Consider the following 6000-nt stretch of genomic DNA (forward strand, 5'->3'; position numbering starts at 1 on the left):
GCTGAGTATACCTCGCCTATATATATCTCAAAATATGTGTTGGTAAGCTTTTCACTTCGATCAAGTTTATCTTTACCATGCGACGAAAGTCATGATATGTTTCAATCATCTTGAAAATTGCTTTGACGAGAAATGGTGTAACAACTATATAATGTCCTCTAAGAATGTTTCAATGATTGAAATGGGAGTTTAGATTAAATAACCAATGGTGGACATAAGCATTGTTGTGGAAACACATTTATGTATAAGTCCTATTCCTTGAACCAAAGTTTGCGAACTTTGTTGATCAAGAGAACCGGAAGAATGGCGTGAGCCAAGTCCGCGACCTGCCGAAGTTCTCAAACCCGAGAATTTCTGCTGGAGTTGACAAACTACTTGTGTGAATCTAAGTACGCGAACTCAGTCCGCAAACCGGCGAAGTTCTCATACCCGAGAATTTATGCTGGAGTTTGTAAACTCTGCCCGGTTATTTAAGTCCGCGAACCTAGTCTGCGAACTTGAGAAGGTTATATATCTGAAGATGATTTCTGAACTTAAACTTAAAAAGACTAAGGAATGCAGTTTGCAAACCGTGGATATAAAAGTTCATGAACCGATTCAAGTGAATCAAATCATCTTTGCTTCAATTGTGTCTTGTGTAGTACATAATATTTCCTTGCAATTGAACAACTCTCTAACTAGTTCATTTGAAGTCATTTGAACTAGTTATGGTGAAGAAGAACATGGTTGCTATGAAATGCTCATATGGCTAACATTTTGGTTAACTATTGTTGAACCAACAAGTGCATATGTTTTGGTACGGTTAACAAACCTAGAAGCACGCATTGTCAAGTGTGTGTAACAAACTAAGTTTTCGATCTAACGGTTGATAAATATTAGCTTGAATCTAAATCGGGTTTTCATCTAACAGTGAATATTGAATGCTTTGTTACTAAGCTAACATTGATTGCAAACCCTGATTTGAAAGACTATATAATGGAGACATCTAGTATTGTGCAAAAATAATCCCCACACCTTACGCGTGATACTAGTTCGCGTGATAGAGTCGATTCTTATTTAAACTTTGGTTTTTTTCTTATAAAACCAGGTTAACGACTTAAAGACTTCATTGGGATTGTGAAGCCAGACTGATACTACTTTTATCGTAGTTGTGTGATCTGATCTTGCATCTTCTATCGTACTAGTACAATCAGATTGATTGGCTTGAGATTGATATCTTTGACAGGCAAGATATAAAAATTAATCACAAACATCTTCTTCTCATTGTTTGTGATTCCACAACATCTTGTTTCACTACCATACGATTAAGATTGTTGTGAGGTGATTGATAACTCTAGGATGTTCTTCGGGAATATAAGACCGGATTATCAATTGGTTCCTGTTCAACTTGATTATTATCAAAAGACGAAACAAAACCTTTAGGGTTTATCTGTGGGAGACAGATTGATCCTTTGATAGACTTGTCTGTGTGAGACAGATTTCTTTATTGTCAAAGCCTGCGATTTTGGGTCGTATCAACTGTTAGTTGTGGGTGAGATCAACTAAGAGAATCAAGTGCGCAGTATCCTGATGGGATCATAGGAGTAGGAGCATAATTGTACCTTGGATCAGTGGGAGATTGATTTGGGTTCAACTACAGTCCATTCCGAAGTTATCTTGGAGTAGGCTAGTGTCTGTAGCGGCTTAATACAGTGTGTGTTCAATCTGGACTAGGTCCCTGGGTTTTTCTTCATTTGCGGTTTACTCATTAACAAAATTTCTGGTGTCTGTGTTATTTCAATTTCCGCGTTATATTATTTTATCTTTATAATTGAAATAATACAGGTTGTGCGTTATATCATCAATTAGAGTAATGCAACCTTTGGTTGTTGATTGTCATTGAATGATCCTTCGATATTGGTCTTTGGTACCATCCAAGTTATTCCTTGCATTTGATTAAAACTCGCAGTTCCTGCTTGAGTAAATCAAATCAAGAGAGAGATATAAAATCGTTGATATACTTTTAATTGATTGAGTCTTGTTGATTCTCTTAAAAATATATTCGAGTTTGTCCATACAGATTGCTAAGTGAAATATTGGGTGGTGTTGTTATACCCCAGCTTTTTCAATTAGTATCAGAGAAGTCAAACACGTTCAAGACCTTACAAGTCTGTGTTTTTAGCGATCGGACTCTATAGACAGAGGTGCTATCTCTATTAGCGTACCACCAGTCTTCGATGGCTCTAATTACTTATGGTGGAAAATTGATATGCGAGATTTTCTTCAAGCTCGTGATTTTCAATCATGGGTATATGTTGATAATGGCTATGATGCTCCCGTTGTGGCAGTTGGAGATATAAATGTTACCAAGAATATTGGTGAACACAGTCCTGCTGAGATACTTGTTGCAAAGCAAAATTCCGACGGTTTGAATGCAATCATACATGCCACTACCCCAAATCTTCAGCACCATGTGTCAAATTGCACTAGGTCTAAAGATGATTGGGATATCTTAGAAACCGTATTTGAAGGTAACTCCAGTGAAAAGGAAGCTAGACTTCAAAATATTAATTCCGATTGGGAGAACCTTCGTATGGCAGATGAAGATACATTTGATGAGTTCAATCACAGAGTGTCTGAAATTGTTAATGCATCTTTTGCATTGGGTAAGACTATTCCTGAAAAGGACATTGTGATGAAAATTCTCAGATCGTTGCCATCTAGATACGAGTCTAAGAAGCATGCCATCGTTGAGGGAAATAACTTTGATAATCTTTCGAGAAATACATTGGTTGCAAAGCTAAATATCTTTGATCATGAGCAAACATCCAAAATCGGAAAGGATGTTTCCTTTAAAGCACAGAAGAACACTAAATTACTTGATAAAGGTAAAAGTGTTTATGTCTCTGAGGATGATCGGTATGAGGATGATTTTTCGGATGAAGATCTTGACAAATCAGTCTCCTTGATCACAAGACAGTTTAGGGATCTTCTATTGAAGAGAAGTAAACGGTTTTCAAGAGACAAACCTAAGTCATCAGATAAACCTCACAATCGCGTTCTTCCTAAAAATAGGGATGCTGACGAGGCTGATGACGAGGATTTGCCACAATGCTATAAGTGTGAAGGCTTTGTTCATTTTTCAAATGAGTACCCAAATCGTATAAAATACACTGGGAACAAAGGTCTTGCTGTAACACTTGATGAGATGTCTGAGATCTATGATTCTGATGAAGACAGGAAATCAAGTGTCGGTCTTCTATGTGAAACATTGATTTTGATAAATGTAGCAATACATATATCAACCTTGATGGTTTCGATGAAGAGGAGAATCAATTGAACCATCCTTTGGAAACTCTGTTTGTAACGTTTCAGGATCTACTATGTGTGTAGCTGCGTTCACACCAAAGATGCCTGAATATCATCCAAGTTTGACGTGCTCTTTTTGTTCTCAGAAGGGTCATGAACTATCAATATTTTACAAGTACAAACATCAGGTGAGGAACGTCAACAAACTTAACCGAAGAGCAAATCGATTGGCAAGGAAGCTTAAAACTTGCTCAGAAGATTGCTGAGGTATTAGGATTTTATCTTCGTCTAATAAGTTGGTTTCCAAAGACAAAATAAGACCATTAGAGAAGAAGGTATGGTCAAATCTCTTTGATAGACAGAAGTATGAGGATTCCTCTCTAGAGGAAAATGGTGGACAAATTGTTGTTCACCACAACACAAATTTATTGTGTTGTTTGGTAAATCTTGTCTCATGTGCCTGATCAAAAGAGATAAGATTGTGTACCACTCAGGCTTTAGAAAAAGTTTTTTTTGGTTTGTTTTTCCGATCTATCAAATAAACTAAAGGGTTATTATCGACAATTCTACTCTTTATAGGGTTTAGAGTTGGAATTCCACGAACCTGTTTAAAGGTTGCGAACCCTACATTCCTTTTTCTTCTCTGATATTCTTTATATCCTAAGACTGCTTGATGAGATTGTGAATTCCACTCACAAAAACTAGTTGTTTATAATTGTTCTCTAAGCATCATGTCTTTGGATGGAAAAGATGTCAATATGATTGTTAAGCCATCAATCAAGGAAAAAGAGAAATCTCCAGTAACTCTTTCCTTGAAAAGAAAGAGAAGGAATACAAGAAATCCAAGGGCTTTCCCTTCTAACTCTCAGAAGTTTTCCGATGTTCTTGATGAGTTGAAGGAAGTAAGAAAGGAAATTAGTGAAATAAAGGCTTGCGTTTTAAGATTTTTGGAAATTCAGAAGGCCCTGGTTCGACATCATAAGCCAAGACGGTTCGTTGGTATTGACTCCTTCCTCCACGAACCTTATATTCCAATGGCTGTTGACGAGAAGGAGTTCGGGAATGATAAGGAATTTCTCAAAGACATTGTTGCCTAGTATGTCTTCTTTTTGGTTTAGTTGGAAGAATAACTAGTGCTTTGGACAATGATTGTGACTACACATAGTTATTATTTTTCATCTTCTTGTTTTTTTAGGTTTATTGGTTTAAATTCTAAAAATATTTGGAGGATGATGTTGTTGAAGTATTAATCTTTATGATTTGTTATATTGCAATTTTTTATGGGATATTGGTGTTTACGACCGTGAACTATGTTTGTCCCATACTTTGTCAAAAGTAAAGTCGTTTGTGATCGGTATTCACGTACTGGTAAAAGAATGAACAGAATTTTGAAAAATACAAAAGTTAAGCCTATATTGTCAAATCTTTGATGGAAGATAGGTTAAAATCTTTTGTTTTCAAGGATTATGTCTATTAATTGTCATTATGAAAATAGTGATTGAAGATAGGACGAATCCTTGTGTATTCCGCAGTATTGATCATCCCTAATCCATATTTTATGTATTACTTTGAGGCTCCGTAATGCATATTATGTTGAGCATTATACAACCAAGTTGATTTATTAGCTTAGTTGGTGTTCCGTGAGATATGTTATGTCGAGCATATTGAACTAAATTATCATCTTGTTTGGTTATTTAGTTATTGATCCGTAAGTTTTCTTATGTCGACCAAAACAAATGACAATTAAATTGATTACTTTTGTGATTGGTGATGTGATTTTCAATTGAGTTGTAGTAAAAAGTTCGTTGAGACTTGTGAAAGCAAAAGATTTTAGACTTATAAAACTTAAAAATAGAAAACTTATTTCAAAATTGATTTAAAGATATTAAAAGTAACCAAGACACTAGATTCCACTATTACACATGAATGAACGATACCAAATATGTTTCAAAACTCTAACTATCCTTTAAGTCCTTTATTTCTTAATTCACACATAATCAAACATATTCCCAAATATTGATTGTATTCCCAAAGCATAGACTATCAACTGATTAAACAAAGTATAATCTATCAACTTGAATCACAAGTAATTAAGAAAATTATGTAAACATTTAAAAACTCTGCAAAAGCAGTGATTGAGTGAATTATAATTAAAAATTAGAGAAAATGAAATAGTTACCCATTATTCATGTGTAAATAGCTTCATCCACTTCCTCTATTAAGCGAGAATTTAGCCTCTCATTATGTTGGAAACACACTCAGAATTCGATTTCATTGCTCAAAAATGGTTTACAAATGATGAAAAGGGAAAAATAATTCAAAACCGGGTTTGTAACGCTTATAATTGTTACAAACCAAATAATGATACAGAAGATGTGTCACTGTTACTATAGCTCTAAGACTGTCACTGAACAATCGCAAATACTATAGCAAAATAAGACTGCTTCTTGAGGTCTTATGTTCTTCGTGTTCTTCAATGGCAGTAGCAGCAGCAGGTTTCTCTGGTGATCGTATTTCGCCTCTGTGATGTTCCAAATCCTTCCCAAACTCTCCGTCTCCGTTAGTGATACCCCAAGATGCTATTTATACACAACGGTGACAGAAACCCTCCATAATAACTCACAGTGATCTCCATTTTACTAGGCAGTGAATAGGATTATTCTCGGGAATATCTTCTTTATTTTCTTGCCTTTTCACGCGTTAATCTTCTTA

Source organism: Papaver somniferum, chromosome 6, assembly GCF_003573695.1.
Source record: "Papaver somniferum cultivar HN1 chromosome 6, ASM357369v1, whole genome shotgun sequence".
Taxonomy (NCBI): Eukaryota; Viridiplantae; Streptophyta; class Magnoliopsida; order Ranunculales; family Papaveraceae; genus Papaver; species Papaver somniferum.